The 23182-nt window shown below is 45.2% G+C and overlaps 1 protein-coding gene across 5 annotated transcripts in view; it reads right to left on the reverse strand.

The window, feature by feature from the left end:
* The window catches only part of PMFBP1 (polyamine modulated factor 1 binding protein 1), a 1053891-nt gene that overhangs the window by 238174 nt on the left and 792535 nt on the right, over nt 1-23182 (reverse strand). The gene's annotated exons all lie outside the window — the stretch shown is intronic.

The following is a 23182-nucleotide window of genomic DNA, read 5'->3' on the forward strand; positions in this document are numbered from 1 at the left end:
CGGGGATTTACAAAAGGGGAGGTCTGGGGGCAGGGCCAGAGGCCTCCAGCACAGCGGCCATTTGCCGCTGTGTTGGGGGATCACGTGCCGGCAGGCACAGAAGGTAAATTAAAATTTTGGGGGGGTTTAGGATAGGGCGGGGGGGGGGGATAGGTTAGGAGAAGGGGTGGGAAGGTTAGTTTAGGGGGGAGGGAATGGGGAAGGCCGTGGGCATCGGCGCGTGCAAGATGCACTAGTGTACACCCCCTTGCGTGCACTGACCCCCGATTTTATAACATGCGTGCGCTTGCGCGTGCATGTTATTAAATCAGGCATACATGTGCGCACGCTGGGTAGCACTGTGCAAATGTACTCCCGCGCGCATGTTTGAAAATCTAGCCCTTAGTCTTCTGCAGGGTCTTTATTACTGTTGAACTCTATGCTATCCCAAACAAAGTGCCAGCCCCCTACCAAGTTGATTCACCCACCCTATCATTATGTTATAATCTGTACCCTGGTATAGCACTGTCCGATTGGTTATCCTCCTTCCACCAGCTTTCTGAGATGCCAATTATGTATACCTCTTCATTCAGTGCTAATCACACTCACATTTTACTTCTTAGACTTCTGGCATTGGCATACACACATTTCAAATTAAGTTTTTTGTTAGTATTAACTACCTGCTTATCAGTTGACAGGGATAATTTGGAATGGTTAAACTTACGTAGCTCTTTATTTATAGGCAAATGGACTAACTCCTCTGTTTCCTTAGTGACTTTGGAAGATGGGGTACCTCCCTCCGAACCATGTGCTGCAGAGCAACTGTCAGCTTTCCCCATTGTTTTAGTTTAAAAGCTTCTCTATCTCCTTTTTAAAAGTTAGTGCCAGCAGCCTATAATCATCTTAGCAGAAGTGTATTAGGAGTACATAAGAACATAAGAAATGCCATGCAGGGTCAGATGAAGGCCCATGGAGTCCAGCATCCTGCCTCTGTCAATGGCCAATCTGGGTCACAAATACTCAGCAGATGCCAAAAGGTAGTTCTAATTCCTATTACTCACTCCTGAGAAAAGCAATAGCTTTCTCTAGTCTACTTCATGAGCAAAAATCTGGAGTTCCATTACCCTGTAAGCACTACTTTCTTTTATGCAAAAAGCCTATTAATTTTATGCTCATAGCATTCCAGTCCTTAGAGAGAATATTGATAGCAGGATGCACACAAACCTTCTCACATGCACACTATGGTAATTTGGGCGATAGTAGCTTGGAAATAGCAAGAGAAATAAGGAAGCAGATTCTGGCTATTCTTTAGGTACAGTTTATTTACAGTGGAAAAAACTAAGTCAAAACAATCAGTGCAGCTCACCTTAACTAATTGATCTCCTGTATGGAAACCAACATAAAGAAGATTGGACTTACGAAAACTGTTGTTGAATTTCAAGAAGCATAACAGTCCCCAACAGACATTCATATACAGAAGAGTCCCAATTCTGAAACTAGGGAAGTTCTACTTTCTAACTAAGGCGGACATCAGAAACTACCTTCAGGGAAAAAAACGATACCATCCTCCAAAACTAAAGGAGAGGACCCCTAAAAGACAGCGCATTTGCAACTCCAAACCCCTCCTCGCCAAACAAATGGCCACAAGGAAGACTACTTTAAACATAATGTCCTTCAGCGTTGCTTTCAATGGCTCAAATGGAGAACCACTGAGAATCTGAAAACACCAGATTAAGGGTCCTTGAGGGGGAAAAAACTCCACCAGAGGACACAAATGTTTCCCCTTTGAAGAAAAGGCATCACATCTGGATACGAAGCCAGGGATAGCTCCTGCATATTACCTCGGAAACACCCTGAAGCTACCACCTGGACTGTTAAAGAACTGAATGCCAGCCCCTTTTGCTAGACTGGTCATCAAAACCATAACAGAATGTGAGATACCCACGCCCGAAATGGTGCAACCCCTACTCTGAGGTACCATGACTCAAACACCTCCGTCACTCTAACATAGGTCAGATAAGTGGAAGTCTCCTAGCCTGTAACAAGATTTCCTCTGAATAGCCTCTCGGTCGTAAACTGTTGCTACCAAATGCCATGTCGTGAGACAAAAGCATGCTGCTTGATCCAAGAAGCTTGGCCAATGATGGAGCAATTTGGAAAGATGTTTGAGCATTAGCGGACCATCTACCGACAAAATCCAAACCACAAACCACAGGCGAATGGTCACTTTGGAGCTACTGGGATTACTCTCTCTGGACGTGTCTTGATACACCTTAGCACTCTTCCTGCTTGTAGCGAAGAAAAAAGGATGTACAACTGAATCCCATGCGGCCACGGGAGAGCCAGAGCATTGAGTCCCTCTGCTCATCCCAACTGTGATAAAAAAAAAAAGCGGGAAGTCATGGTGATCCGTTTCAATGCCATCACGTATAGCTGCAGAATGCTCCACCTGGAGCAAACAAGTCTTATCACCTCTTCCACCAGTTCCCATTCTCTGGGGTCCAGCACCTGTCAACTTAGAAAGACTACCTGAACATTGCCGACCCTGGTGCCATGAGCTGCCGCCAGTACCATCATATGATCCACCCAGTAAAAGAGTTCCTGGACCTACTGAGAGACCAGGAGACTCCTAGTTCCCCCTTGGCAATCAAAATAAGGCTCTGTTGCTGCACAGCTGGCAGGACTCTTACTGCACAACCTCGTAACCATGGAAGAAAGACAATAATGCATTTTGAACCTCCCTTTAGTTCAAAAGATTGATAGACCATGACTCCACTTCAGCTGATCACTGGCCCTGTGCCACCTGACCCTGACAAAGGGCTCCCCAGCCTTTCAAACTGGTATCAGTGCTCAGTACCATCCAATCTGGGATCTCCAATTCTATGTCCAGTTTCATTGGCCTGAGAAGAACTCCTGGAGGGACTGGACCTGAATTCTTCCCACAGTGATAGCTGCAGTTGGAAATTCTCAGACTGAGGAGTCTTCTATTCGAAAACACTGAGATCATACGCTGGTCTGACATGCACAAGCTATACTGTACAAGGCCTCTGCAATATAGGCTCTCACAGCCTCTAAACGTTCTGCATGCTTGACTGAAAGAAATAGGTCCCCGACCCCTTTAGTTGAAGTTGCTGCATGCAGTGTCAACAAGTCAAAGCCATGATGCAGCTGCACACTGCAGTGCTTACAATCTTCATAGGGTAGTCGCATCAGCTAGCCTTCCCTGCACTTCCTTAAGCCCCATGAGAAATTCTGCAGAACATCTCTATTATGCAAACAAAATAAATCACTTCAGGGCTCTCTACAAAGAGCCTCCATCCTTGACATTGTCTTCAGGGTGACCAGCAAAAGGAATTCGTTCCATACACCCTTGGAAGCCACTGATGCCTGATCCACTTCGGATTTGGCCTTTATGTTATTTATTTTCTTACGGGCTGAAGCCACATTCCCCTTCTTAGGGCCCTCCTTTACTACCTGACCCTCTGACTTAGAGTACCAAAGAGCTCTTCTAGCGGGAAGGGATGACTCACAGGAGACTCCATCGTGGCTAAGAATGTCTACTCCAAGAAGAGACATCACTTGGAAAATTAGCCCCTTCTATGAACTCCTGGCTACTGTCTGAGGAACCTTTGCACCCCATTATAGCCTATCGAGGTACTAGTCTTCCATTCCTGAAGTGCGCTAATGCACCTGGACTGCCAAATGCAGATGTAGCACAGCATTCCCTTAGTCTTTTATCTGCTTTCTTGGGAGTAAATATAATGGCTGCTGCTTCCACAGTTTACAGTTTACCTGTGGTAGCCCAGCCTGGGATGAGCAGAAACTGAGGAACTCTGGCTGACTGTGACTCCCAGAACACAAGAATGGCTGACTTTCCAAGCCCTCCAAGTCCTCTGACTGGCCCCAATCTGGCTCTGAAGGATGGGAAAGTGTAGGAGGGCACATAGATCCCTCTCACCCCTGCGGCTAACTCTTGCACTTCTTGTGTGAAAGTGAGGGAGTAGCAAGGCAGGGGCGCTTAGTCTTCGCTGCCTTCCTGGCCAAAAATGCTTTGTGTCATAAAGTCACGATATCTTGGAGAAGATGACCCCTGAGCCTGAATCAGGTCCCAAAGAAAATCTGGCATCCTCCGATTCCTCTGGGACCGTCATTGGGGCACTCACATGAGCTTTGTCCTTGGCCCCTAGAAGTTCCAACAGAGGACTCTCACTCTGTGCTGAACACTCCGAGTCTTCTGAAACTCCAGAGGCCCACTAACCCCCATACCAAATTACATAGGCATCTATTAGTCCCCCTCCAGAAGACCTCCTTCTATGATGTCCTGGACTGAGGAGGACTTGGTGAGCGGTCCCACTTACCAGCTGGTCCCTTATAAGTAAGCAAGCTTGGTCCATTAATAGCACAAACTCTTAGGCACTTTCCGAAGCTTCTCGGGCATCATCTTAATTGGGCATGGCAGGAAATAACTCTGGAGAAGAGAAGGCCTCCCCCCCCCTCTAATATCTCCTACAATGCAGGAAACAACTTCAAAATGGCTGCTGTTCCTGCGCTGCAGGAGACAGAGGCCTTACTAGCTCCCACCGCATGGGATGTCCTTCTCTCTGCAGATGTGGGCAGAGCACCTGTACTGCTATACCCGCCACCTTGCATCTCCTGCAAAGCCCAACGATGAAAGACACAATTTTGCTCACTCCAAGCATGGCAGCATTTCCTACAGATACTGCCATGCTTCCTTTTGCCTCTGATCACACTGCCTACTCGAACTGATGCTCTAATTCAGTAAAAACACAGCCTCACAGTCATTTCTGCCTATCTTTGGCTGTCCTGCAAGGGTATTAGCAGCTTCAATCCAATAAAAAAAAAGCTCCCCAAAGCAGACTGAACTCACTCCCGGGCCTCCGATCCGATGCCTTTCTCTATTATTATTATACTTATTTTTATTTGGTTTTTTTTTTTAATGCTTTATCAACTAAGAAAAACAAAAAAACTTGTACTTTCTTTTGCTGAGTTCTGGCATCCTGGGAGGGAGAAGTGAAGGCCGACCGGACCAAAGAGGGAGCCAGACCAGTGGCTTTCATTGTCCTTATTGCTGTGCAACTGGGGCAAGTTAGGGTTCCCAACCCCCTGCTCAGCCACTTGACCTGGGGGATAGTCCCTCCTGGAACCTAACACCACAGGGAAAATACAAGCCTCTTGTGAATTCTTTTTTTCATTTCAGACTGCAGGTTTGCCCCTCACTATCTGCTGAAGACAAAGAAATACTGAGGGATGGCAGGTGGCAGGCTATCTTAAATGGCATAGTATAAATAAAGTTTTTCTTCTCTGTCACCATCTGCTGGTAGGGATGCAAAACCCATGCATCTGGGCTGATCTAAGGTATGAACAGAACATATTTACATATTCAATCTCATATTCTCTCTCACATATACATGTTAGGGGGTGTGTATTCGTTCCCTACGAATTGGCAATCCGCAACGTATAGGGACATATTCGTTGTATTCATGGGGAAGCGAAACGTATCGCGATTCCCCACGAATAAAACAAATCTTCGCCAAATTATTCAGCTGTCTAAAGGAGCCAATTTAAACAAAACCCCACCCTCCTGACCCCCCCAAGACTTACCAAAACTCCCTGGTGGTCCAGCGGGGGGGTCTGGGAGCCATCTCCTGCACTCACACCCTCAGCTGCCGATTTCAAAATGGCGCTGATAGCCTTTGACCTACTATGTCACAGGGGCTACCGGTGCCATTGGTCAGCCCCTGTCACATGGTAGGAGCAATGGATGGCCGGCGGGGGGGGGGGGGGGTGTGTGTGTAGTTAATTTAATTTTAGCCGGGACGAATAAGAATTAACATATACACATTTCTGGGGGCCCCCCTTGCTGAATGCAACATATCTGCCCCCCGACGAATACGAATCCCGAATGCAACGTATGGCGTCCCTCTGCACATCCCTAATACATGTTCATTCTCAGAAACACATTCACTCCCTAGACTCCCTAGACACTTATCTCAGTAAATGCAAACCCTTCACTGCCAAACACTTTGAGAAGTAACACAAACCCCTGCAAAAAAAAAAAAGACACCTAGAACCTTGCAGTATCATTACCATAGCAGCACTATCTCAGCACTCAAACAGCAGCAACCTTATCATTGACAAGGCAGCAATGCAAATATTATACCATGCTCTAGAAAAGGGGTGGGCTAACTTTTTTGTGCTGGGGTCACATTACAGGTTATCGGCCACAACAGGGGCCAGTTATCCCTTTTTAAGGGGAGGGGTGTACCCCTTGGAGCTTCTCAGCATGACAATCAAACCTCCTAAGCACCTGAGGAGTCCATTTTAAGCACCTGAGGAGCCCCTGCCTCTACCAAATTATCAAAACCTTCAACCCAACAGAGATACATTTTAAGGGCAAGAGGTACAAAGCTTTTTCCCAGCTAGCAGACTACCTCACAGATAAACTCTCACTAAATAAGAATAAAATATAAACAGAGAGGTGCAGGCAAAAAAACTGAACTAGAAACCACTACAAACCAGACTGATATGCATTGCAACAATGCAAAAACAAAAACATCACCATTGCTCATAAAACAGAATCAAGAAATATAAATCATCAATCATAATAGCAAACAATTCTAATAAAAAGAATATTTCAAAACAGATAATGAATAAAACATCTAATAAGGATAAAAAAAACTTTAAACATTTCCCAAAAATCTATTAAATATTTCAAAACAGCAGACAAACACTATCCAATAATTAAAACTAATAAGGATAAAAAAATTTCCCCCTCTCCATATCTGGAAACTTTTTATTTCCATTCACCCTGAGATTGCAGTGGATTAATGGTGGGGAGGTGGGAGGCAAGAGAGGAGGGAGCACACAGACTTCCTCCTCTCTCTCTCAAATATGCACGTTCATTCACTCATACACATTCATGCACCATTCTATCTCCTTTCCCCCTTTTCCTTCCCTCTCACTCACCCCCTCACTCTCTTCCCTTCCCTCTGTCACTCACCCTTTGACTCAATTCCCTTACCTTCCCCAAATTCATTCACTCCCACTCACCCCATTCCCTTTCCTCTGTATCACTTACCCCTCCCTCCCATTCACTCCCTTCCCTGTCACTCACCCTCAATCTCCTTACCATCCCTCTGTCACGCACACCTATTCTCCCTCTTCCCTTGCCTCATCACACCTTCCCTGTCACTCATTCCCATTCACCCTGTTCACTTCCTTCTGTATCACTCAGCCCTCCTTCTCATTTAATCCCTTCCCTCTATCACTTATGCCCATGCACCCTCTTCTGTTTCCTCATTATCACCCTCTTCCCAGTCAGTCACTCACTGCCTTCCTCCCACCCACTCCACTCCCTTCTGTCATTCACCCTCTCCCTCCCACTCTTTCCCTTCCCTCTCAGTCATTCCCCACCTTTACCCCTTTCCTTCCTTCCCTCGCCTCACTCTTAACCCCACTTTCATTCCTTTACTCAGATCCCTTTGCTTCTACTTCTCCTCAGGATGTAATCTCCCTGCCGGCTGGATGAAAGAAGCCTGCTGGCTGGATGCCATTGAATTCGCAACACGAGGCCTCTCCTCGCTGGTGGGGGGTGGGAAGCCCAGCAGCGTGATCTCACTCAGGGCCTTTCCTTGCTTATAGGGGGTGGGAATTCTGCCAGTGTGACCTCACTCGAGCATCTCCTTGCTGGTGGGGGTGGGAACCCTGCCAGCACATCACTGCAGACACCATAGTGCAGATCCTGTTCCTGCTGGCAGGGAGCGGGAACCCCACCAGCACATTATTAAATAGTGTCAATGCTCTGACCTGCCTGCCTAGTGCCTGACATCAGTCTAGGTTCAACATCATGCAGGTCAGCATGTCATCAAGGGCGATACTCAAGCAGGCAGTATTGATAAGCCGTATATAATATAAATTGGTATGCAGCACAATATTGGAAGCACTTCAGACTAGAGGTGAGGTCTTGTGATTAAGTGTGCATCTTGAAAGAGAAGGAATATTGTATGAACTAACCTGGACTAGAAAACAGATTGGAGTTAAGCTTGCCTCAAACTAGTGAATGATGTTTCCCCTGATGCAGGCGCACACTAGTGCTGAAATGCTGCAGCGTCAGGAGAACTTTTATTGTGTGAACTATCATTAAACTGGTTCGAAAGTTTTCTTATTAATCGTACCTGTTAAGTTAATATCGGTTCCTGCTCTTCACAACCTTACACTCAGTCAACAGGTGTTCCCCAAGGTCCATCTCTATCTCCTATACTATTCAAGATATATCTCCTACCTCTCTGTCAAATCCTATCATCACTAAATGTGCAATATAAAATTTATGCAGATGACATTCAACTATTCGTTGCCTATAAATCATCTTGGTCTGAGACTTTCTCTTTGATTCAACTTTACATCAAAACTATAGAACAAAGGATGGCTCATAATCGTTTAAAATTGAACACAAAAAACCCCAGAAATACTATTTCTCAGTTATATAGACAATCCCAGCAATGCCCCCTTCTGCAAACATAACTTTAGGCAAAGATGTTATTCCAATTACTAAACTAGCTCGAAACTTAGGCATTTGGATTGATACCAACTTAACATTAACTCAACACATATCTAAAACAGTAAAAAATTTGTTTTCCAAGCTACATGTACTGAAGCGACTTCGCCCTCTTCTGTTTTTTCGTGATTACCGATTAGTATTACAGGCACTGATTTTTTCGGGTTTAGACTATTGTAACGGGCTATATCTGGGTTTACCCGAAAATGTGATCAGACCTCTTCAGTTGATCCAGAACTCTGCGGCAAGGCTTCTTACGGCTACTCCCATGAGACATCACATTTCCCCCATTTTACAAAAATTTCATTGGTTACCCATCAGATTCAGAATCCAGTTCAAAATTCTCATGACAATACACTCTCTATTAAATAACTCAGATTCTATTTGGCTTTGTTCTACACTAAGAGTATATAAACCTACCAGAGAACTTAGATCTGCAGCAAAAAACTTATTAGAAGCTCCATCTATTAAAAAGGCTGCTTTAAGTATTACCAGGCAAAGAGCCTTTTCAGTGGCCGGCCCCATTCTGTGGAATTCGTTGCCTGATCCCCTAAGACAAATTTCCAGCAGAAATGAATTTAAGAAAGCACTAAAACCCATTTATTTAAAGAAGCATTCGGGAAGACCGATCCCATTCAGTAGTCATTAGCCCAGCTTCATATATGGGTACTTCAACTCATACCAGGAGATTACCATCTTGACAGTTATGTTTGTATATTTCTTCCTTTCTTTCTATATTTTTATTTAAAATAATAGTAAACTATTTAATGTTCTTTTTGTTATAATTTTTAACATATTTTAGTTATACTGATCACGAATTAGACTGTATTTTTATTCTAATTTTGTTTTATTATTTTATTTTATTTTGAATTTTTATGTTACTATCATTGTAAACCGCTTTGGTCAATCTTGTATTGGTAAAACGGTATATAAATATTTTAAATAAATAAATAAATAAATAATGATGTTGGTTGGAGGGACCTAGTAGTGAGTACCGGGAAAGACGTGATTATAATAAAATCAAGCAGTAAGCTTGAAAGCCAACACTGGAAGAATTCAGCAATGTTTATGATAATTTCTCAAGATTGAAAGTGATTCATTTTCAAGTCGAATGGAGACTTGTGCATAGCGAATACATTTTGAACTTCTGGATGGAACACAAGAAGTAAAAACTGGTGTTCACCATTTATTATTGTGAGGGAGTTGGTTGGACCATTAGATGACTGAGGGGTTAAAGGGGCTCTTAGGGAAGATAAGGCCATTGCATAAAGACTAAATTAATTCTTTGCTTCCGTGTTTATTAATGAGGATGTTGGGGAGATACCAATTCCAGAGATGGTTTTCAGGGGTGATGAGTCAGACGAACTGAACGAAATCACTGTGAACCTGGAAGATGAAGTAGGCGAGATTGACAAACTAAAGAGTAGCAAATCACCTGGACCGGAGGGTATGCATCCTAGGGTATTAAAGGAACTAAAAAATGAAATTTCTGATCTTTTAGTTAAAATCTGTAACTTATCATTAAAATCATCCATTGTACCTGAAGACTGGAGGGTGGCCAATGTAACCCAATATTTAAAAAAGGCTCCAGGGGCGATCCAGGTAACTATAGACCAGTGAGCCTGACTTCAGTTCGGGAAAAATAGTGGAAACTATTCTCAAGATCAAGATTGTAGAGCATATAGAAAGACATGGTTTAGGGGGGCGTGGTTTCGCCGCGATCTAGGATGGCCACACGCTTTTAGAGCTCCGCTCCCAGCCTCCTCCCGATAGCTGAAAAACGGGACTCCAACCCTCGTTTCACCCCCGCTAAGCTGCAGCAGATGTCGGATTCAGCTTTTGATGGCGGCCAAAGAAAAAACAAGCAAACTTCAGCGCTTTTCTTTCGTGAAGGCCGCGCAGGAGATGCAGGACTCCGGGCCCTCGGGACCAGACAACATGGCGGACGCAGCGGAGCGCCCCGAGCTGGAGGCCCCGATCCTCTCCCCTCCCCACGTCCCCGACAAGGCTGCCTGCGACGCGGACCTACCCACAAAAGCTGTGCTCCGGGACTGGTTTATAGAGCTTAGGACCGAGATGAAACAGCACAAAAATGAACTTTTGCAGTCCTTTGCTGAAACGCGGGAGGAAATGAGAGCCCTGGGGCAGCGCGTGGACAATATCGACGTCATGGTGGAGGGGCAGGCTATGGCGATCCGGGATCTATCCCAGGCCAAAACTGAGGTACAGACAGAGATCGCTGCTCTTAATGAAAAACTAGAGGACTTAGAAAACCGCAGCAGGAGGTCCAATATCAGAATAAGAGGGATTCCAGAGTCCCCTATGTAGACTGCCATGCTATAGCCCAGGAAATTTGCCAATTTATCCTGACCCAGGACCCCCTCACTGAAGGCTCGGTTTCTAACCCTGAGGGCCCACGCATCGCCATAGAACGAGCACACCGGTCTCTTGGGCCTCGACGAGCTACTGGGCCACGGGACCTAATTATCAATCTCCAGAGTTTCTCCCAGAAGGAGAAAATCATGCTGATCGCCAGGAGCAAAAGGCTTTGGGGGTGGAGAAACCTGGAGATAGCTCTCTTTCAAGACCTTGCTCCCAGCACTTTGCGGAAGAGATACGAATTGAGAGAAGTCACTCAGGCGCTACGCAGTGCAGACGTCCGGTACAGGTGGCAGTTCCCATTTGCTTTAACTTTTCAGCATCAGGGAATCACCCACCGCCTGAAGACGACGGAGGAGGCAGTAAAGGTTTTTGCTCAAATTGGGCTGGAACTCCGTCTTTCTCAACCCCCCCAAGCGAGGAAGTCCCCTCCTAGAGATCCTAAATCGCATTGGCAAACGGCTGGGAAATCTAGGCGCAGGAACCGCGCCAAACCGGCTCCCGATGCTGAAGCACTCTCGGATCAAGGGTGACATGGACGGTCTGGGTGTATATACTGTCTTATTACTCTGGTTGGGGGACTGTTTTCACATGTTTTCATGTTTTACATGTTTTCATGTTTCTGCAGCTTAGCTATCTTTTGTTCTTACTAATTCGCTTTCTTAAATGCGCATTGTCTTGCTTTTCATTGATGTTTATTGCTGCTGCTTATGATGGGTTGGACTAATCGCATAGGGGGAGGCTGGGGGATGGGTGGCCTCTTGGAGGGTAGGCCCCACAACCCCAGCAGGGACTCTGCACAACTGAATGTGCGGATCCGGAAATAGGGGGATTTATACCTGGCCCTTTGGTACCCTACTGACCCTGTACACCTCTACGCTGGGACACATGGTTTGGTCTGGGGGCGGGGAGCCTCAAGCGCCTTTTGGCACACGTTTATCCTTACACTGTCAGGAGATTAGGCTGTCACGATTCTATATAGAGGACCATTATGACTCGATTTCTCACTCTTAATATGAAGGGCCTGAACACCCGTGCGAAACGAGATCTGCTCTTCAGGGAGTTGAATAGCAGCAAAGCCACCATTGTGTTCCTGCAAGAAACGCATATTCGCAAAAGGCACGAACACTTGCTGAGATCGAAGGACTACCCCCACGCTTTCCTGGCGGCGGCAAACAACACCTCTAGGTATGCAGGCACTGGTATCTTAATCTCCACTTCTGTAACCTTTGAATGTCTGGCATGGCGGCCTGACCCACAGGGGAGGTATGTCCTCCTTAAGCTTAAAGTGGGTTCTCTCATATTCACTCTGCTTTCTATCTACGCTCCCCACAAGGAGCAGGCTATCTTTTGGAAGCAAATACAAACCCTGCTGAATGATGAGACAGAAGGTTTTTTAATCATTGGCGGTGACTTCAACCTCACGTTGTGCCCGGAGAAAGACAACTCCCACTGTACCAATATCCTTTCTCGACGGATTACTCGAAAAGTACGATCCATTATTGGCTCCATCTCCCGTCGTTGGAACTTACTGGATGTTTGGAGGCACCGCTACCCAACAGCTAGAATGTACACCTTTTATTCCAACCCGCATAAAACCTACTCGCGGATTGATCTCTTCTTGCTGGATCAAGGTCTGCTGCCCAGACTTAAAGAAGCGGATATCCATGCGATTTCCTGGTCCGATCACGGTGCGGTCACGGTGGACCTCTTGGACAATAGAGCAATCGGCGGTCAGGCTTACTGGAAGTTGAATGCTTCTCTTCTGAAAAACGACTCTTTTAAGGAAAAGCTCCTGACGCATGTTCGAGAGTATTTTCAGCTCAATACGGGCCGGGAGGTCTCTGTAAGCACCGTCTGGGAGTGCTCGAAAGCGGTAGTCCGCGGCTTATGCATAGCAAGAGCAGTAGCCCTTAAAAAGGACCGAGAAGCTAAAGATACATTGTTAAGGATGGAGATTGACCGCCTGGCAAAGTTACACATGTCCAATCTCTCGCCCAACACCTATAGCAAATTAACGACTGCACGTCAACAGCTCCTGCAGTTACATGCAGAACGGACCTCTTTCCATTTAGAGCGCCTCAAACAAACGTACTTCGAGGGCAGCGATAAAGCCGGTCGGCTCCTAGCCCGCCAATTGAAGGAACGGGTCATGCGAAGTATGATTTCCAAGATACGAACCCCTTCTGGTAATATTACTACGGATCAGGAAGAGATCCGGAAGAGCTTCGTCGACTTCTATGATCACCTATACAGGGGGGATGAGACGATCTCCCTTACTGATATCTTGTCTTACCTGGAATCAGTTCCACTCCCTTCCCTCTCTGCAGAACAGCAAACATACCTTGACTCTCCAATCACAGAGGCGGAAGTTCGGGATGTAATCAAAAATTTAAAAAATGGAAAATCTCCCGGATTAGATGGCCTTTCTAGTGAATACTATCGTGAACTCTCCAGTGAACTAGCCGGCCCCATGGTCTCCCTATTTAATTACATCCGCGATGGGGGCTCCTTTCACGAGCACGCCAACATAGCTGGCATCACCATCATTGCCAAACCAGGCCGGGATCCCACTATTTGTGGTTCCTACCGCCCCATCTCTCTTATTAATCAAGATTTAAAGATCTTAGCTCGAGTACTCGCCTTACGACTCAATCTGTACTTGCCTGGCCTCGTCAGCTCCGACCAAGTAGGATTCATTCCCCAACGCATGGCAGCTGACAATGTCCGCAAAATTATAGACCTCATTTGGTGGGTAAAGAAGGAAAATATACCTGCTGTCCTCCTAGCCATAGATGCGGAAAAGGCCTTTGACCTTGTACATTGGCCGTTCTTATTCCAGACGTTACGAGCCATGAATTTTGGGAACTCCTTTTTGCAATGGTTACACCAGCTCTACGCGGCCCCGAAAGCGACAGTAAAAGTGAATGGGACATATGGGCCATGTTTTACTATCGGGCGCGGCACTAGGCAGGGCTGCCCCCTGTCACCTTTGCTTTTTGCCATCTTCCTGGAACCTCTGGCCTCCCGAGTCCGACACACTACGCACATCCAAGGGATTGCACTTCAGGGTCATCAGTACACCATTTCCCTGTTTGCGGACGACATTCTGTTCACCCTAGCTGATCCTGTCCAATCTCTGGCGGCCGTGCAGAGGGAATTCACTGCATTCAGTAGTGTCTCTGGGTTCAAGGTTAACTCCGACAAATCTGAGATCCTTAATATCAATCTTCCCCAGGCGGATATCAACGCTATCAAGGCAACGTTTCCCTATAAATGGGCAACGGGCACCTTGAAATATCTGGGGATTCACCTCAGTGCCTCTTTGGAAGACCTATACAAACTCAACTATGAAGTGCTCTTTAAGGCGATTGATCGTGATCTCCTTCGCTGGTATCAACGGCCTTTCTCCTGGCTCGGACGGATAGCTATCACGAAGATGAATATTCTACCTAGGCTATTCTACCTCTTCTCTACCCTCCCTCTCTACCTGTCTGCCACACTACTGAAGAAGTTAGAGAAAAAAATTTTTGATTTTATCTGGAGGAAGCGGCCCCCCCCGCGTGGCGCGTCGCATTTTGTGTTTATCAAAAAAGGATGGAGGCCTGGGGGTCCCGAACCTTACTGCTTATTACGCAGCGGCCCAACTGAAAGCCATCGTGGATATTCATAAGACCTTGGAGGCTAAACAATGGGTGCGTGCAGAGCAAGCCATGCTGGGTACAATGCCCATCAGTGCTCTGTTTTGGCAACCTCGCCGAACGTGGCGTCCGGTCACCTGCATGCCGTGGGCGCTTCAGACGACTCTGCTGATCTGGAGCACGGGGAAGACCAAACTAGTTGGCTCTTTTCTCTATTACTATCAATCGTCTCTATTCACCACGACACAGTTTCCAGCGGGTTTTACCTCTACCGCCTTTTGCACCTGGTCCCAGGCTGGTGTGCTGACGCTTGGACATGTCTATCAGGGAGGCCAACTGTTATCTTTCCCACAAGTCTGCCTACAGTATAATATCCCGACGGAGAATTATCTACCCTACGCGCAGCTACGGCACTTTCTACTCCATCTCACACGTCGACGGGAACTTAGACCCACTCGCTCGCTTTTTGAGCATTTCTGCGCGGGAGCTGACAAGCTCACTAAGGTCGCTTCCAAGATTTATGGTCTTCTGAACACAGCGCCCCTAGCTCTCCCACCCCATCTTCGCCAGTGGGAAAAAGACTTGGGAGAATCTCTGGATCCAAGAGAATGGGGCTCCATTTTTGCGCTGGCTAGCCGTTGCTCCATATCGGCGAGGCTCCAGGAAAACTGCTTCAAGCTGCTTTTTCGGTGGCACTTAACACCACAACGTCTGCACACCATCTCGGCTAAATACTCTCCCCTTTGCTGGCGCAACTGCGGGTTCGAGGGTACCTTTTGGCACACCTGGTGGGCCTGCCCCCACGTCGCCCGCTTCTGGTCGGACCTGCAGCATTGGTTTGCTGACCTCTTACATGTACCTGTCACTCTGACTGCTAAGGCGGTGCTTTTGGATGGTCAGATTGTGGGGTTGGATAGAGACCAGCGGAAGTTTGGCAGTCAAGTTTGGATTGCAGCGAGACTTTTGATAGCCAAATACTGGAAGAGCGATCGCTTACCCACGGTGGCAGAGGTCACAGGCCTTGTACGACATCACAAGCGGTTGGATTATCTCACGGCCCTTCGTCACAAGCGACTTGACTCTCACCGGAGGACCTGGACCTTCCTCCCTGCCTCATAAGTGCCTCTCATGAGTGCCTACTTTGGTCCTCATCGTAGTTCCCGGGTGGGCGGGTGACTTCACATTACTAGTGTTCCTTCACCTTCTAAGTGTTCCTTCGCTCAGATGGTCCCTCAGTCAGAGCTAGCCATCAGTAGTCGCCAGCGGGTGGCCTGTCCTCCACTGCACCTGAGTGGACGCTTAGTTTCCTATCCTTCCTCTATGTTTATATTGCTTACTCCTGAGAAGTGTTTCTTACTGATATCTGCCCCACTGCATATCCGAAGTTCAATAGTCCTTATCATGTCTCCCTGGTATTCCTTTTGGAGGGTACTAAATGCCGGGTAGGGGGGAGGGGTGGGGGGGGGGGGTGATGAACGTTGTTTTATGACTTCATATGCGAACAACTGTAATAATTCAAGATCCATATATTGATGTGGTATTCTGTTTATTCTGGTGTACATGTTCTAGTCACAGTTGGTTCTTATGCTGGTTATGCAAAATTAATAAAATGTTTTAAACACAAAAAGAAAGACATGGTTTAATGGAATACAGTCAACATGGATTTACCCAAGGGAAGTCTTGCCTAACAAATCTGCTTCATTATTTTGAAGGGGTTAATAAACATGTGGATAAAGGTGAACCGGTAGATGTAGTGTATTTGGATTTTCAGAAGGCATCTGACAAAGTCCCTCATGAGAGGCTTCTACGAAAACTAAAAAGTCATGGGATAGGAGGCGATGTCCTTTCGTGGATTACAAACTAATTAAAAGACAGGAAACAGAGAGTAGGGTTAAATGGTCCATTTTCTCAGTGGAAGGGAGTGGACAGTGGAGTGCCTCAGGGATCTGTACTTGGACCGGTGCTTTTCAATATATATATAAATGATCTGGAAAGGAATACGGCAAGGGAAGTTATCAAATTTGCGGATGATACAAAATTATTCAGAGTAGTTAAATCACAAGCGGATTGTGATACATTACAGGAGGACCTTGCAAGACTGGAAGATTGGGCATCCAAATGGCAGATGAAATTTAATGTGGACAAGTGCAAGTTGTTGCATATGGGGAATTATAACCCTTGCTGCAGTTACACGATGTTAGGTTCCATATTAGGAGCTACCACCCAGGAAAAAGATCTAGGCATCATAGTGGATAATACTTTAAAATCATCAGCTCAGTGTGCTGAGGCAGTCAAAAAAGCAAACAGAATGTTAGGAATTATTAGGAAGGGAATGGTTAATAAAACAGAAAATGTCATAATGCCTCTATATCGCTCCATGGTGAGATCGCACCTTGAATACTGTGTACAATTCTGGTCGCCGCATCTCAAAAAAGATATAGTTGCGATGGAGAAGATACAGAGAAGGGCTACCAAAATGATAAGGGGAATGGAACAGCTCCCCTGTGAGGAAAGACTAAAGAGGTTAGGACTTTTCAGCTCGGAGAAGAGATGACTGAGGGGGGATATGATAGAGGTCTTTAAGATCATGAGAGGTCTTGAACGAGTAGATGTGAATCGGTTATTTACACTTTCGAATAATAGAAGCACTAGGGGACATTCCATGAAGTTAGCAAGTAGCATATTTAAGAATAATCGGAGAAAATGCTTTTTCACTCAACGCACAATAAAGCTCTAAAATTTGTTGCCAGAGGATGTGGTTAGTGCAGTTAGTGTAGCTGGGTTAAAAAGAGGTTTGGATAAGTTCTTGGAGGAGAAGTCCATTAACGGCTATTAATCAAGTTTACTTAGGGAATAGCCACTGCTATTAATTGCATCAGTAGCATGGGATCTTCTTAGTGTTTGGGTAATTGCCAGGTTCTTGTGGCCTGGTTTGGCCTCTGTTGGTAACAGGATGCTGGGCTTGATGGACCCTTGGTCCGACCCAGCATGGCAATTTCTTATGTACTTATTGGTTTTAAAGATAATGGGAAGATTTGATGTTGCATGAGTGCGTAATGTTATTATGTGACTGCTACTCTGTCTTGGTTACCGACAAGATTAACAGAGCATTTGTAGTTCTAGACTTTGCATTTTGGATTTAAAGAAAATTAGAGATAAAAAATTGCTTACAAAAATATTAGAGGTAAATTGAATTATATTTTGTACTTAATGAATGATGGTAAATTATTAATGTGTGAGGGTTGGAGAGTATGTATGAGTATTGTTTTGAGTGTTTTTTTAGGAGATGGTCTTTAGATATAATAAATGTCTTTTATGAAATCTTTATTGTGATGGGTCATACCAAGGGTCCATCAAGCCCAGCATCCTGTTTCCAACAGAGGCCAAACCAGACCACAAGAACCTGGCAATTACCCAAACACTAAGAAGATCCCATGCTATTGATGCAATTAATAGCATAGCGTGGCTATTCCCTAAGTAAACTTGATTAATTGATGCAATTAATAGCATAGCGTGGCTATTCCCTAAGTAAACTTGATTAATAACCGTTAATGGACTTCTCCTCTAAGAACTTATCCAAACCTTTTTTGAACCCAGCTGCTGGGCTTGATGGCCCCTTGGTCTGACTCAGCATGGAAATTTCAATTTCTTATTATTACCACCATGACCTTGGAAAAGGTCCTGGGTGCAGTGACTAGCCTGAAACTGTTAATGACGTCCTAAAACGGCAATCCTTAGGAAACGTTGATGTTCCTGACAAATGGGAAAATTCAGATATGCCTCTGTCAGATCCAGAGACATGAGGTAGTCCCCTGATTGTAGATTATTACACAGTGTACAGTCTCCATATGGAAATGAGTGACCCGCAAATGACGATTGACTCCTTTGAGATCCAGGATGGGTTGAAAGTACCCCCCCTTTCTTGGGTACGACAAAATAGATGGAACAGCAGCCCGTATTTTGTTGCAATTCAGGAACAGAAATTTTGGCCTTCAGGTCCAATAGTCTTCTCAATATAGTTTCCTCTGCTACCCTCTTTTGAGGGGAGTTGAATGGAAAGATCATAAAAGCATCTGGAAGAATGCGAAGAAATTCTAGAGCATAGCCATCCTGAATCATTTCCAGGACACATTGGTACGATGTAATCTGAATCCACCTCTGATAAAAGTGAGATAAGCGTCCGCCTATCTCCTGCACTAGCAGGTGAGTCCACAAATCTTCATTGGGAAGAACGAGAGGCTCCACTCCCTGAGCCCTCATCCTTCAGAGGTTTTCTGGGGCAAAAGGACCAAGACCTACCAAAAGAGTGGGTCTCTGAGAGGAAGCTCCCCTAAAAGGATGAAATTGCCTGAAATCTTGAGAGAGCCCACTTGTCCGAAAAAGTCATGAAGTTGACTTCTTATCCTCTGGCAAACAAGGGACCTGGCTTCCCCCCATATATTTGTCATCTTCTCCAACTCACTGCCAAACAAAAGAGAACACTTCAAGGGCAGTTTTGTGAGACTGGATTTAGAAACTGTCTGCCAATCACAATACGTGCTCAGATACGTGCGTAATTACACAGACACGCATGCGCAATGCATGCTCAGACACACTTCAAAGCGCGCACATTGATAGACCACATAGTATACGCACAAAAGGAGACACGGAACTAGGCAAACAAGAAATCGCGCATGCATGCTCCAATGTCTCACACAAAAACATGTGAAGGAATCGCCGCAGCCTAACACGGCCAGTGAAAATGAAGCCTGGAAGCAGGACCTAGCCAAAAGGCTGCTCAACCTGCCAAGCCTGCGTTGCCTCTGCACCTCACTAAACTCCTCAGAGACGTGACCAGGAGATACTGAACACCAACGCCAATTAGAAAGACCTGGTAAGCACAAGGAGAGCTTCACTAATACTCCTTTTAAAATTAAAATTTTTGGAAGGGGGCTCAGCCCTCCCTAGCTACATCAGGAACTGGTCTCCAGCTACGGGGGAGAGGGCGAAAGCCTTCACTGCTGAGCCTCTCTTGGCCTGCAACCACTTTTTTGTTTTTTTAAGTCCATGCCAGAAAAAGGCTACCGGATTCAAGGCTCTCAACTGAGGGAGGGACCTGTTATTACCTCAGAAGGCAAGCAGTGCTATCTAGTCCATTTGTCTGCTCCAGAAACTGCACACTTTTTTTTTTTTTTTACAGGAAATCCCCAGTAGGGAAATACATGTGCACCATCTGCAGGAGACAGATAATACTGGCAGGCTGAGGTCAGGGCAGGGCTATATATCCGTGTCATCAGCTTTTACTCCATATCCATCTGCTGGTAAAGGGGCATAGGATTGGTCTGCCTGAGTGCAGAGGATGTAGTCTCTTGGGATAATGGGTTCTGTTCTTTCCTGGTCAACTTCCTATTTCACAAATCGAGTACAGCAGGTCAAAGTTTGTTCTGAGACTTCATCATAGCCTCCTCTTAGCTCTGGTGTACCCCATGGCTCTGCATTATCGGCGGCACTTTTCAACATCTATTTGATTCCACTATGCTGTCTGTTTGCCAGCCTTGGGGTACACAATAAACTATTTGCAGATGACATCCAGTTTTTCTTTCCTCTTAAGACATCATGGTTCCTTACTGAAGAATTCATTTCTTGTTGCCTCTCTGCCATTCATGGTTGGCCCACACATAAGCTTGCACTCAATGTCATGGAAACCAAACTCACAATCCTCTCTCAATTTCCCCTTTCATGTATCCCAGAAAAAAGTTTCAAAAATGATATTTCAATATCAAGAGTGGTTCGTAATCTGGTCATTCTTATAGATCCTGCACTTTCAATACAGAATCATATCAAAACATTTTCACAAATCTCTTTTTTCAAGTTTCATCTATTACACAATTTGAAACCTTTACTTGACCCCAATGATTTCCATACAGTTCTGCAAACTCTTCTTTTTCCAGCCATGACTACTGTAACTCGCTCTTTCTTGGTCTCCCAGTTTATATAATTTGGCCATTGCAAATTATTCAAAGTTCTGCAGCCACATTATTAACTTGACCTCCTATTCATACTCAGATTATCCTAGTTTTACAATCACTTCATTGGCTACCAGTCTTATACTGGATTCAGTATAAATTGGCTGTTATCATTCATACCCTCTTTCATAACATTTTCTCACCATGGATCACATCGATTCTGAAAATACACATCCCAACAAGAACATTAAGATTCTTGAGCCAAATTTATTTGATGTTCCTTCCCATAAAGCAACCCACTTGGAGGAAACTAGAGAGCCCAACTTTTCCACTGCTGGCTCTCTTTTCTGGAATTTCTTCCAAGGGAGATTAGATTAATTAAAGAATGTAATTTTTTTAAGACAGCACTAAAAACCCACTTGTCTCAAAAGGCATATTCAACCTAATGGTCTTATTTCTATCATCTTTCAGACATATGTTCTCGTATCATTTCTTGATATGATTGCGGTGGTGTTTTTGTTTTTTATTTTTAATTTATACATTTGATTTCTTTATTTTTATTCATTGTATATGTTTTGCTTTGTATCTCCACCTTGAACACAGGAAGGGCAGTTAATATTTTAAAATAAAATAATTAAATAAATGCTGTCTCTCTCTCTCTCACACACTTGCACAAGCTCTCACTCCCACATGCCCTCTCTCTCATACACACACACAAACACACAGAGGATCTCATTCACACAATGCTGTCTCTCACACACACAGGCTTTCACTATCACATGCTATCTGTCACACACACATACAGTCTCTCAGTTCACTCTCTCTCTCACATATACACATATACACACACATGCTCTACAGGACCTTGGCCTCCCTCTTCATCGATCACAGCAGGAAAGGCTCCGAGGTGGCCCTGATCCTCTCGGGCCACCACGGGATGTGATCTGCAGTAGCCCTGCTACTGGAACTGTTTGGCTATCACGAGATAGGATCCACGACTGCCCTGCTACCAGGAATCCTCGGCTGCTGCAAGATGGGATCCACAGCAGCTCTGCCATAGATGTTGTTCCTCTTCTACACACAGGCTGATGCTCCTCCTCCTTCCTGCCTGTGGGGCTCTAGAAACTTTTTCTTCTGTAACTGAGTAGGCAGGAAGAAGGAGGCACACCCAGAATGTTGGGGGTCTCCTCTTTGCTTCGGGCCACGGTGGGAACAGCTCCACCACAGCCCTGCCGGTTTCCCTGCATGGGGTGAATAAAAGCCATGAGAAACGTTGTGCATGGCCACAAAGAAATGCAGCTTAGAGGGGCATTGCATTTGACATATTTACACACAGCAGTCTTCAAAATCCAGGAAGGGATTCTGGACTGATCTGTAGGATTTAAGTTACAAAAATTAGCAGGTAAGAACCAATTTTCCTTTCCTCTTCATCCTCAGATCAGTTCAGACAACTGAGAGATACTCAAGCTCAAAACTGGGCAGGAATTTGAAAGACCCATTCGTAACACACTTTCACCAAACCCAACTGAGTCCGGAGCCTAAACAGCCATCTGTAATATTTTGTAAAAGTATGTAGTGAAGACCAAGTCACCACCCGATAAATCTGTGGTGAAACCAACTCGCATTCAGCCCAGGATGCAGCCTGCAATTTCATGGAATGAGCCCAAAACCCCACTGGAACTGGGACTTCCTTGCATATGTAAGCTGAAGCAATTGCTTACTTTAACCATCAGAAAATGATTGCCATTGACCTCTTTTCCCTCTTACTATACCCTCTATAAAGAAAAAACAAATGATCCATTTCATGGAAACTATTGATGACCCTTAAACATCATAAGAGAATCTGATATACATTCAGCAACTGCAGTTCCCATGCGTGAGGAGTCAATGTCCTCAAATTTCTAAAGACAGGTAACCACCAATTGGCTCAGATAAAATGTGGAGACCATCTTTGGTAAGAAAGAAGGAACTGTGCACAAAAAAAACTCCCACATCTGCTGGAGACAGAGAATAATGAGAGACTAGGTGGCACACTGTCTTATGTACCACAGGTACAGTGAAGTTTTTGTTCTCTGTCTCCATCTCCTGGTTGGAGAGAAAAATCCAGTTCTCTGGACTGATCTGGGGTTGAAGAAGTAATGAACAATTGAAGTATGTGAACTAAGGATTTTTTCTGAAGCAGCAAGGAGGAAGACTGTGGATCATTGCTGAGATACAGGATCCCTGTAATATTCTGTAACACATCATAATCACAAACAAGGTTTGAGTTTTATGCAGCCCCAGCAGATATAGTAAAATGTATTTTTCTCATAACAGAATCTCCATCAGAGGTCCAAGCTATCTGGCCAGATTCTGCAGTGCAATCTATCAGGACTCGGATAGGGTTGAAAAAAATCTTATAGGGAGCAATTTTCAAACAGTCCACACTGGGACAAAGTCAATAGGTTCTTCATATTTTCAAACTGTGCACTGATTATCAAAGATAAAGGAGCACGCTGCTGTGTGAGGGGAGGGCAAAATAAATAATGAGGAGGAATCAGCTGGGGAGAAATGAGAGGATGAGGGGGGAGAGAGAGAGGCATGATGTTGCTGCTAGGTGAAAGGAAGGGGGAGAAAGAGAAAGAGAGAGAAGGAACTGGATGCTTTGGCTTTAAAGGGGAGAA

The sequence above is a fragment of the Rhinatrema bivittatum genome, chromosome 7 (assembly GCF_901001135.1).
Source record: "Rhinatrema bivittatum chromosome 7, aRhiBiv1.1, whole genome shotgun sequence".
In the NCBI taxonomy this organism is placed as follows: Eukaryota; Metazoa; Chordata; class Amphibia; order Gymnophiona; family Rhinatrematidae; genus Rhinatrema; species Rhinatrema bivittatum.